A 12,702-nucleotide genomic window follows, 5' to 3' on the forward strand; every position below is an offset into this window, starting at 1 on the left:
GGGAAATTACGGTCTTTAAAGAAGGAGGCCATCTGGTCTGTTCTGTAGTAGAAGTGGTCCTCCTGGGAGCAGATACGGCGGAGGCAGAGGAATTGGGAATACGGGATGGCATTTTTGCAGGAGGTAGGATGGGAAGAGTTGTAATCCAGGTAGCTGTGGGAGTCTGACCTGTTGTGCATTTCCAGCACCATTCTAATCTTGACTCTAATCTCCAGCATCTACAGTCCTCACTTTCGCCTTGAAGAGCTGCATGGCCTACAGTTGCTCCTATTTTCTGCATTTCTATGTATCTGCTGTGAAGACTGATGCGAAGGGTTTTCTCAACTCCTCTGCCAATCCCAACACACAACAGCACCAGAAGTCAGGAGCAGCACACAAATTAGTTTCTTGGTGTAACTTTAGAAATCTTACATAAACTCGTAAAATTATTGATATCGTCACAATAATTATTTAAGGCTGAGTTGGAGGAGAACAACACTATTTAAATTTGGACCTCAAATTAATTCCATAGCGTTATGTCAACAAAATCACGACGGTTCTGAACCTACACTGGCAAGTTCCCTGCAGTTTCTAAAGTGCCAAATAGTCAGTTTCTTACAGTAACAATATCCAAGTAAGGAGAGCTTGTCATCAGGAAATTGAATAGATTGTCAATAAAATTATGAAGAGGATGCTTTGGGGGTTAAAGCCGACGTAATATTGAATTTATTGCCTGTCTACTTCTATATAGGCATTAACAGCAAAAATCACAGACAAAAACTCATCCAAGCCTGACATTGATCTATTAATAAACCCCTTCTAAATAATGGTCCACACACAGAAAATTATTAACTGTGACAGTATATCACACTACAGATCATAAAGGTCAGTTCTTCCCCTCAAAGAGAGTTAACTATCTATAGTTAGTCAGCATGTGATTTGAAGATTTCCGAGTAAAAGAAAAGGTCTGTTGAATATGGCTGATGTTGTTTGCATTGAAAACAAATCAATCAAAATTTGTAACAGAAGCATTTACTTCTCTGGTTTTTTTGAGTGACTTGTGATTGTGCAGTGATGATGTCATGGTTAAACTGACTGAGATAATCTCATGTTCGGAGATATAAATCAACACCTTTGAGACTTGCAAGAGAACTTCACTGGTTATTTTATTTCAAGAAAATTGCATACAATTGTCTAACCAATGTATCTCAATTGGTGAACATTTCAATTCTGATTGGGGTCAAAAGGCTCTAATCCTGTTTGTTCCACTGTTTTTGATAAATGGAAAACTTATTAATGTTAAAAAGTGCAGAGCATAAAGCTGCTGTGAAGAAAAACTGAACTATTCCCATACATTTGGAGGACACTAACATTGCATCATGAAGGGTCCTGATAGCTGGAAGGGCCAAACAGCATCTGTCTCTTTCCAATTTTTCTCACTCAAGAAGCATCTTTAGGTTGAAAACAGCAATGTTGGTTATTTATTGAATATGCCAAAAGCAAGTGTGAAATCTTGTTTTCTTAACCTCTAGAAAATTCCTCTGTACCCATTTTGCAGCCTTGAAATTTGGTCCTGCAGGATTCCCCAGTTTGTTGCAATCCCCACAGACACCATTAAGCTTTTAAAAGTTAAAGACTTTCCCAGTTACTAATAAAGACACAATTTCATGGTTCAAGATTTTTGCTGCAACAAAAGAAAATAAAATCAACATAAGCAAACACTATACTAGCAACTATGATCATTTCACCTTTGGCTGTGTTGGCTCACACCATCAAAAAAGGTTCTCATTGCGATGCCAGAACTGCAGTGACATCATTCCATCCCAATCACTGATATCCATGTGCTTACTTGGTTAGTGACAATATTTTAACTGACAGGACATTCCACAAAGGGCACATAGAGGGTGTCCAATCAAGGTGGGAAGACTTTCGCTCAGATAATCTAGAATTTAGACAGGTCTAAGTTTCTGTTAAGATCAAAACATAGGTGTTGAGGAGCCAGGTTTCAGGATAGGACAGTAAGGAACTTCTGTCTTTGGGAACTTGGTGTTTTTTTTGTGTTTCAGAGAGAGAGAGAAGAGGTTTTCCTGTCCACAAATAGAAATCAGAATTGAATCATAAGTTTGTCTTTATCTGAAATGATTTTCTTTAGTGCCTTTTATCTGGAATCTGTCATGTATCTCTGAAAAGCAAAATTTGTGTTTTTTTCTTGGTACTTAATACATTAATTGTACCACCAAAATATTTATGTTGTTTCTTAAGGTCAATAAACTTTGATATTATTCATCAACTCAATATTTTAGCCTTACCTTGTTGGTATATCTATGTTGTGCCAGGAACATCTAAATTGCCAAGTTGGAAGGGTGTAATTTGAATCTTATATTTTCATCTGGAGAATCAAATTGAAGTAATCTCTATTATGTAAACTCCATTTTAAAACCCGCAGCAAGAACCTGCAAATGTTCTCCGGAACTCCACCTGATAACAACATTGGTGGAGAGACCAAAAACAGAGTAAAACATTAAACAGCAGTAGAGTTGGTATGGCAAGAATAACCTCATTTCGTGTTCTTAATGAACACGCAGACCAGGGCAAAGCTCAGAAAAAAATTACTCTAGACGATTGACAAGCACAGTGCCAAGTGAAAACCTTAGCATGGATCAGATCTTGCTGGTGTGAGAGACATTTGGTCATGCTAGGCACAAAAATGCCAGAATTTGAGAAAGAGATTCATCTTCTATTGAAATGCCTCAGTGTTAGTTAAAAATACTAACAAATATCAAGTCAGTAACTCGATATACCTAGTAAGAAGCATTGCAGGTGATGTGCTTCCAATGTAAGGGCTAAACAGAAAGACCACAACTTATAAGGATGTAATCAGCGTTTTGATGTTTTATTGGTTGAGCACAACATTGTAATTTAGAAGACAAAATTCATCAGAAAAAAAATCAAGGTTCTGAAGAAGGCATGGATTCCCTTGTTAAAGACTATTACCGTTTAGCAGACAACGCAATTACAGAGGATTATCAGATGATTTGAGCAGAGTTAGCAAAGTGGGGAAGATCAAACATTGATTACAATGGACAATTGGTCAGTCAGGCTGAGGTCTGAAAACAGAATTGGGTCTTTATTATGGGAGAAAGAAAAATCCTTTGGACTAAACAATTCGAATGCAACAAGTATATTGGGTGGGATATCCTTTATGGCTTTTGTTCTCTGTGATTGCTGTTGCTCACACAATGTACCCTAATAGTCATAGAGTCATAGAGATGTACAGCATGGAAACAGACCCCTCGGTCCAACCCATCTTGCTGACCAGATATCCCAACCCAATCTAGTCCCACCTGCCAGCAACCGGCCCACATCCCTCCAAACCCTTCCTCTTCATAGACTCATCCAAATGCCTCTTAAATGTTGCAATTGTACCAGTCTCCACCACTTCCTCTAGCAGCTCATTCCATACACGTGCCACCCTCTGTGCGAAAACGTTGCCTCGTAGGTCTCTTTTATATCTTTCCCCTCTCACCCTAAACCTATGCCCTCTAGTTCTGGACTCCCCGGCCACAGGGAAAAGACTTTGTCTATTTATCCTATCCATGCCCCTCATAATTTTGTAAACCTCTATAAGGTCACCCCTCAGCCTCCGACGCTCCAGGGAAAACAGCACCAGCCTGTTCAGCCTCTCCCTATAGCTTAAATCCTCCAATCCTGGCAACATCCTTGTAAATCTTTTCTGAACCCTTGCAAGTTTCACAACATCTTTCTGATAGGAAGGAGACCAGAATTGCTCACAATATTCCAACAATGGCCTAACCAATGTCCTGTACAGCCACAACATGACCTCCCAACTCCTGTACTCAATACTCTGACCAATAAAGGAAAGCATTCCAAACGCCTTCTTCACTATCCTATCTACCTGCGACTCCACTTTCAAGGAGCTATAAACCTGCACTTCAAGGTCTCTTTGTTCAGCAACACTCCCTAAGACCTTACGCCTATCCATGTATTTATCCAAATACCTTTTAAATGTTGTTAATGGATCTGCCTCAACCACTTCTACTGGCAGCTCATTTCATATGCATACCACCCTCTGTCCAAAAAAAGGTGAGCTTTGCTCTGCTCATTTAGTATTAATCTGCTTCTTATGAGTGTTTTGATCATGCTCTTATTTTATTTTGTTGAGTCATGGAGCAAGTCAGTTATGAAGAGAGATTAAATAGTTTGAGATTGTTTTCTTGGAAACCGAGAAGGCTGAGGAGGGTCTGACTGCAATGTATAAAGTCTGAGGGACACAGGCAGGATAGATAGAACATAGAACAATACAGCGCAGAACAGGCCCTTCGGCCCTCGATGTTGCACTGAACTATGAACTATTCTCAGCTTGTCCCCCTACACTATCCCAAAATCATCCATGTGTTTATCTAAGGATTGTTTAACTCTCCCTAATGTGGCTGAGATGACTACATTAGCAGGTAGGGCATTCCACGCCCTTACCACTCTCTGCATAAAGAACCTGCCTCTGACATCTGTCTTAAATCTATCACCCCTCAATTTGTAGTTATGCCCCTTCGTATCTGCTGACGTCATCATCCTAGGAAAAAGACTTTCATTGTCTACCATATCTACTCCTCTGATCTGAAAATGTGTTGCTGGAAAAGCGCAACAGGTCAGGCAGCATCCAAGGAGCAGGACAATCGACGTTTCGGGCATGAGCACTTCTTCAGGATTGATTCCTGAAGAAGGGCTCATGCCCGAAACGTCGATTCTCCTGTTCCCTGGATGCTGCCTGACCTGCTGCGCTTTTCCAGCAACACATTTTCAGCTCTGATCTCCAGCATCTGCAGTCCTCACTTTCTCCTAATCCTCTGATCACCTTGTATGTCTCTATCAAATCCCCTCTTAGCCTTCTTCTTGCCAATGAGAACAGGTTCAAGTCTCTCAGCCTTTCCTCATAAGACCTTCCCTCCAGATCAGGCAACATCCTGGTAAAACTCTTCTGCACCTTTTCCAATGCTTCCACATCCTTCCTGAAATATGGGGACCAGAACTGTACACAATATTCCAAGCGTGGCTGCACCAGCATTTTGTATAGTTGTATAGAGAGAAACCGTTCCTCTTAGTAAAGGGGTCAGTAACCAAGGGCACAATTTTAAGGTAAGGAGCAGGAAGTTTAGAGGAGATTTGAGGAAAAATGTTTTCACCCAGAGGTTTGTATACATCTGAAACTCGTTGCCTGAAAAGGTGGTAGAGATTGGAATACTCAAGATATTTACGAACTATTTAGATGAATACTTGAAACACCACAGCATGCAAGGTTCTGTAAAATGGGATTAGAATAGCTGATGTTTGACTCAATTTTAGAGTAAGACCCCACAAATATCATCTAGAGCTCTCCCTCACAACAAAATCTCCAGTAGACTACTTACATCTTTAACATTATCCCCTCCCCCAATACAAGTAAGAAGGCAAACTGAAATAACTGAAAATCTATACACTTCCAGCCTAAAATATAACTGACATTTAGGTTAATCAATTTCTTGCCTGAACCATTATACTAAACTTAACTAACTTTAAGAATCAACTCTCCTTGCAATTATTCTAATGGATTTTGCATTGTTAGCATTGTGTTTTTGTCATTGAAAATACATTCATTTCATTTGTCAGTATTTAGCATGATAACATTCACTTCAGTTAAGGTGCTGAATTGAAATGCCACAGGTACCAAGACTCCTTTGTAGAGGTAAATATATTTGTTCCCTTATTCTTTTTTCAACTTTCCACTTTTACCTCTAAAGCAAGCAAGATGTCACATTGCAGCATGCATTCAGCTTAAACCCCATCTAGCCAGAAAGCAACAGGAAAGCACAAAAGCTTTTAGTTAATATTAGCACAGCGTAAAATGTTATCTCTTTCATATTTTAATTCAATTTTCATGCTAGAATGTACACATTTATAGATAGTTCTGACAACATGTCAGTATCCTGATGTTGATCTTGTTTCTGGATGTGATTGTACATTCTATGTGTTGTTTTCACTGTGAGTGACAATACCTCTGTGATTCTTTTATCAGTCGCTTCTAAAAATATCTTCTTAAAGCAAGGTCAAGGATAATTTACTCCTAGCAGCCAAGGCTGAAGTGTTTTAGATGGTGAAGAACACTGTAGCTGTCAACACATAAAGAAGCCTATCGCAGACTGTAAGAGCCTTCAGACTCACAAAGCCTGTGCTATTTTAGATTTAATGCAGATCAACAACTGACCATGAGGATATTTCATTATTCCATAACTCATCACCTATCTCTATGTTTACATATTTTAATATCAAGCAGTGTATAACATTTCTGATTAACTGATCAGCATAGTATGCCTTGGACCAGTGTTACAGATTGTGTAATCATACACTGACAAAAGTTCTTTCTTAATTCCTGGCTCTCACTGATGTCTTGACACAATGCCTGTCTCTCCATTAGACTAATTACAAGTTTAAATATTTCAGCAAATTGTATAATATTAGATTACCACTTGGCTCGAATGATGCATAATTTAATAAGTTCAGATCAGACCCATCATCGACATCCCTAAATAACACCAGAATGTTTTGACTATAGCAAAGTATTTTGTGAACGAATAGCTCATGCAGTTAATATGAAGATCTGCTCAAACTGTGAGTTTCATGTACTGTTAGCATCTTCTGCTGAGTCAGTCTTTAAATCCATGTATTCCTGCACTCAAAAAAGTTCATCAGCATTGAGCTAGCGTTTTAAAAAATGTATGTAATCTACGTAGCAGGATTGTGTATTTTAACCGTTTAAAGATACTTGCTCAGTCTATAGTTAATATCTTCTTTACTGATGCTGTTAAGAATTTCAATCATAGGTTGTTGAGCATTTGACTAGTTGATATACATTTATTGAAATTATAATCTAGTCTTATTCGATATTGAGCCCATTCCTGTTCAAATGAGATGTTCAGCTCCACGCTGACAGCTAGATAGAAAAGTATTTTCTCTCTGTCTCTGTCTCTCTCTCTCTCTCTCTCTCTTTCTCTCTCTGGGCACTGTGTCACCCCCACTCACCAGCCATCCATTCTAACCTTCCTCAGCTATCTTCAATTCTGATGAATGGTTGTTGGACTCAAAAGGTTAACTCTGCCTCTCTCTCTGCAGATGCTGCCAGATCTGCCAAGCTTCTCCAGCATTTTCTGTTTATAGGAAAGTATTTACTTATGCAAAGGGTTATTAAAACCATTGTAATTAAGTGTAATAAGTTGGAATAACGGCTGGTATAGCATTTGTATGCATTGTATATATATTCTTCTGAAATCTTTTGACTACATTAAGTGGGATGCGCATTTCAAGCTATACGCAAGGTAATACTAAGGAAGAATCTTAATGCATTTGTTTAAAAATGTGATTTGAAACATTTCTGCCTGCAATGTTAACTTCAAATTCATGTCAGTAATATTTATAACTCCAGCTGCCATCATTATTGGTAAGATGCAAAGATCAATTCAGATGACACAATGTCATCCTGGTCATAGCTTTATTTCAGTGATGTAACCAGATCAATCTGCGAATTTTGGATTTTGGGGGGGCATTATGCAAAACCAGACAATGCTAGAAATTCCCACCAGGTCAGACAGCATCTATGAAGAGAAGAGCTAACATTATAGAAGCATCTCTAGCCCTCAACCTGAGGACAGAAAGCCCCACCTATAAAGACCTGGGTCCCAATTAGTCGGGGCTGATGTATGCCCTGTCCTGGCCCTGTGTGCAACCAACCTACACCCATGCAGGCAGCCTGTAGACTTTGCACAACGACGGCATTCAGCCAGCAGTAAATAACTGTTGATTCATGTCACAGCACAGGGCTCAAGTTTGTATGACACAAGCTCCACTTGAAGCTTAGCCTGCACTACTCAATATGCAACTCTTCAAGAGGAACTGCGCATAAGTGCAGATACTGCTACTAGCTATAAAATGAAGTACAAGGAAGAAACATGCTGATTATAACACAACATTTAAGTGCCATGCTTGAAGGTTCTCTAATGCTGGGCTGCATGCCTTGGCAGGAGAGAGGACTACAGAGAACCAAGGAATTCTCCAGACAAACTCTGCTAAATTTGTGGAACAGATAGCTCTGGTTGTAACTGCCAGGAGTTGAGTCTGAGAACCTGAATACAGTGCTGTAATATGTTCAATAATCTCACACAAGGTCAAGGTCAGTGAATTTATGTTCTAATGATACAATCTCATCAACTATTAGCATCACATTAGTATCACTAGCGTACACATACTGCTCAGTGTACTACACCCTCATCAACCAACCACCAATAATCTCTGTCAATGGCAACACATGCAATACTTTCATAGCTTCAGCTCAGCTTCATACATTTAACACTGCTTATCTCACAGCTTGCACATGCTGCCAGCTAGTCAATAATGTCAGCCAAAGACATTGTACACCCCACTCATACACCTTTCTTTTGCAGGACAAATTGAAACAAAGCCAGATGCAATAGCACTGAAACACCAGAGAACAGGTGACTCTCTATGTCCTAACCCCATGGAGGAGCCAGTGCTCACCATTATTGGAATGGCTATACCTAATGTGTGTCCTGCCACGTGGCTGAAATATAGTAGATGATAATATGCTCATTTATGCTTATATCTTACATTCCACTCTCCCTTTACTTCACTCCATTCTGATTTACAAGCCACAGGTAATGAAATCAAACATCCCTTGTTTCCCCTTCTCTCTTAGCCCCTCATGCTTTAGTCCATTCAAACACTGAAGAAGTGCCAACCCTGCACTTTTTGAAAAAATGATATGAAGTGCGAATTGGCTGTAGTGGATTGGGAAATGTTACAAAAAACAAGAATAGCGAATAGACAATAGCAAGCATTAAAAAATGGATGAATTACAAATTTGTTTATTCCTGTCTGGCGCAAAAGTGCAAAGAGAACAGTGGCCAACACTAATGACAGGAGTTATAATAGTATTAGCTGTAAGAAAAGAGGCTGACAAAATGTCAAGAAAAAGCAATATGCCTGAGTATCTGGAAAGTTAAGCTGAAAAATGAAGTTTAATCCAGACATATATGAGGTGATGGATTTTGGGAGATCAAACGCAAGAGGAAATTATACAGTAAATGGCAGGGCCCTTAAGACGACTGGTATTCAGAGGAATCTTGGGGTGCAAGTCCATAGCTCCCTGAAAGTGGCAACACACTGGATAAGGCGATAAAGAAGGCATGCGCCATGCTTGCCTTCATAGATCAGGGCATGGAGTAAAACGATTGACACGTCATGTTGCAGCTGTATAAAAATTGTGCTAGGCCACATTTGACATTTTATGACAGTTCTAGTCTAGATTAGATTAGATTACTTACAGTGTGGAAACAGGCCCTTCGGCCCAACAAGTCCACAACGCCCCGCCGAAGCGCAACCCACCCATACCCCTACATTTACCCCTTACCTAACACTACGGGCAATTTAGCATGGCCAATTCACCTGACCTGCACATCTTTGGATTGTGGGAGGAAACCGGAGTACCCGGAGGAAACCCACGCAGACACGGGGAGAACGTGCAAACTCCACAGTCAGTCGCCTGAGGCGGGAAATGAACCCGGGTTTCTGGCACCGTGAGGCAGCAGTGCTAACCACTGTGCCACCGTGCTGCCCACATTAGTTCCAATCATTCTTGGATGTTCAGGGCTTGGAGAGAGTGCAAAAGAGGTTTACCAGGATAATGCCTGATTGGAGTATATTAACCCCAAGGAGAGGTTGGACAAACTTAGGTTGTTTTTGCTGGAGTGTTGGAGGCTGGAGGGTGACCTGACAGAAGTATATTAAATTATGACGGGTGTGGATAGAGTGGATAGTCGGAGACTTTTCCCCAGAGTGAAAATTTCAAATTCTATGGGGCATAGGTTTAAGGGGACCAGGGAAAGTTTAAAGATGTGCAAGGCAACTTCCTTTTACACAGAGGATGGTAGTGCTTGGAATGTGCTGCCAGGAGAGGTGGTAGAAGCAGATATGATAGCAACCTTGAAAAGGCATCCAAATACACAGACAAACAATTACGGAATAGAGAGATACAGACCATATGCAGGCAGATGGGATTAGTTTGGAATGACAACATGGTCGTCACAGACATGGTAGGCAGATGGGCTTGCTCCTGTGTTGTACTATTCTTTGTTAACAGTTCAGAAGTCAGCAAAGGTTAACCAAGGGATGAATTAAGGAGGGGGAAACAGAGTATAAGTGTAAGCTTGCTGGGAACATAAGCACAGTCTGTAAATGTTTCTATAGTTATGTAAAAAGAAAAAATAATTGGAGCAAATTAATATAGGTCCCTTACAGTCAGAAACAGAAGAATTTGTAATGGGGAACAAAGAAATGCCTGATGAACCAAATTCATACTTGGCTTTTGTCTTCACAAAGGAGGACATAGAGCTCAGTGAGAGGGAAGAACAGAAGCAAGTCTGTATTAGTAGAGAAATGGGATTGGAGAAGTTGATGGGATTGAAGGCTGATAAATCCCCAGGGCCCAATAATGTACATCCAGACTGCTTATGGAAGTGGCCCTAGAAATATTAGAACATAGAACAATACAGCACAGAATAGGCCCTTCAACCCTCGATGTTGCGCCGACCTGTGAACTATTCTCAACTCGTCCCCCTACACTATCCCAAAATCATCCATGTGCTTATCTAAGGGTTGTTTAACTCTCCCTAATGTGGCTGAGTTGACTACATTAGCAGGTAGGGCATTCCACACCCTTACCACTCTCTGTGTAAAGAACCTGCCTCTGACATCTGTCTTAAATCTATCACCCCTCAATTTGTAGTTATGCCCCTTCGTACACGCTGACATCATTATCTTAGGAAAAAGACTTTCTAATCCTCTGCTCATCTTGTATGTCTCTATCAAATCCCCTCTTAACCTTCTACTTGCAAATGAGAACAGACCCAAGTCCCTCAGCCTTTCCTCATAAGACCTTCCCTCCAGACCAGGCAACATCCTGGCAAATCTCTGCACCTTTTCCAATGCTTCCACATCCTTCTTGAAATATGGGGACCAGAACTGTACACAATATTCCAAGTGTGGCCGCACTAGCATTTTGTATAGTTGCAGCATGATATTGCGGCTCTGGAACTCAATCCCTCTACGAATGAAACCTAACACACTGTATGCCTTTTTAACAGCACTATCCACCTGGGTGGCAACTTTCAGGGATCTATGTACATGGACTCCAAGATCCCTCTGCACATCCACACTGCCAAGAATCTTTCCATTGACCCAGTACTCTGCCTTCTTATTATTCTTCCCAAAGTACATCACCTCACATTTAGCTGCATTGAACTCCATTTGCCACCTCTCAGCCCAATTCTGCAGTTTATCCAAATCCCCCTGCAACCTGTAATATTCTTCCACACTATCCACTACTCCACCGACTTTAATATCATCTGCACATTTACTAATCCATCCACCTATGCCTGCGTCTAAGTCATTTATAAAAATGACAAACAGCAGTGGTCCCAAAACAGATCCTTGTGGCACACCACTAGTAACTGGACTCCAGTCTGAATATTTTCCATCAGCCACCACTCGCTGCCTTCTTTCAGAAAGCCAGTTTCTAATCCAAACTGCTAAATCACCCTCAATTCCATGCCTCTGCATTTTCTCCAACAGCCTACCATGTGGAAACTTATCAAAGGCATGTACACCACATCAACTACCCTACCCTCATCTATATGCTTGGTCACCTTCTCAAAAACCTCAATGAGGTTTGTGAGACACGACCTGCCCTTGATGAAACCATGTTGGCTATCTGAAATCAAATTGTTGTTTGCTAGATGATTATAAATCTTATCTCTTATAATCATTTCCAAAACTTTTCCCAGAACAGAAATAAGGCTCACTGGTCTATAATTACCTGGGTCATCTCTGCTGCCCTTCATGAACAAGGGCACAACATTTGCAATCCTCCAGTCCTCTGGTACCAAACCTGTAGACAATGATGACTCAAATATCAAAGCCAAAGGCTCTGCTATCTCCTCCCTAGCTTCCCAGAGAAACCTTGGATAAATCCCATCTGGCCCAGGGGACTTGTCTACTTTCACTCCTTCTAGAATTGATAACACCTGTTCGTAACTAACCTCGATCCTTTCTAGACTAATATCTCATATCTCATTCTTCTCCTCTACAATATTCTCCTTTTCCTGAGTGAAAATCGATGAGAAATGTTCGTTTAACACCTCTCCGATCTTCACAAGGCCCACACTCAATTTCTCACTTCTGTCTTTGACTGGCTCTATTCCTCTCCTAATCATCCTTTTATTCCTCACATATCTATAGAAAGCTTTAGGGTTCTCCTTTAGTCTATTTGCTAAAGACTGCTCGTGCCCTCTCTTTACTCTTCTTAACTCTCTCTTTAAATCCTTCCTAGCTGATCTGTAACTCTCCATCACCTCATCTGAACCATCTTGCCTCATCAACACATAAGCCTCCTTCTTCTTCGTGACAAGAGATGCAATTTCTGTTGTAAACCACAGTTCACTTACCTTGTCACTTCCTCCCTGCCTGACAGGGATATATCTATCAGGGACACGCAAATCTGTTCCTTAAACTAGCTCCACATTTCCATTGTCTGCATCCCCTGCATTTTGCTACCCCATTCTATGCATCCTAATTCTTGCCTAATCACATTATAATTGCCCT

Source organism: Chiloscyllium plagiosum, unplaced genomic scaffold (genome assembly GCF_037043375.1).
Source record: "Chiloscyllium plagiosum isolate Xiang-an unplaced genomic scaffold, Cpla_swu_hap1 HiC_scaffold_5, whole genome shotgun sequence".
Classification (NCBI taxonomy): domain Eukaryota; kingdom Metazoa; phylum Chordata; class Chondrichthyes; order Orectolobiformes; family Hemiscylliidae; genus Chiloscyllium; species Chiloscyllium plagiosum.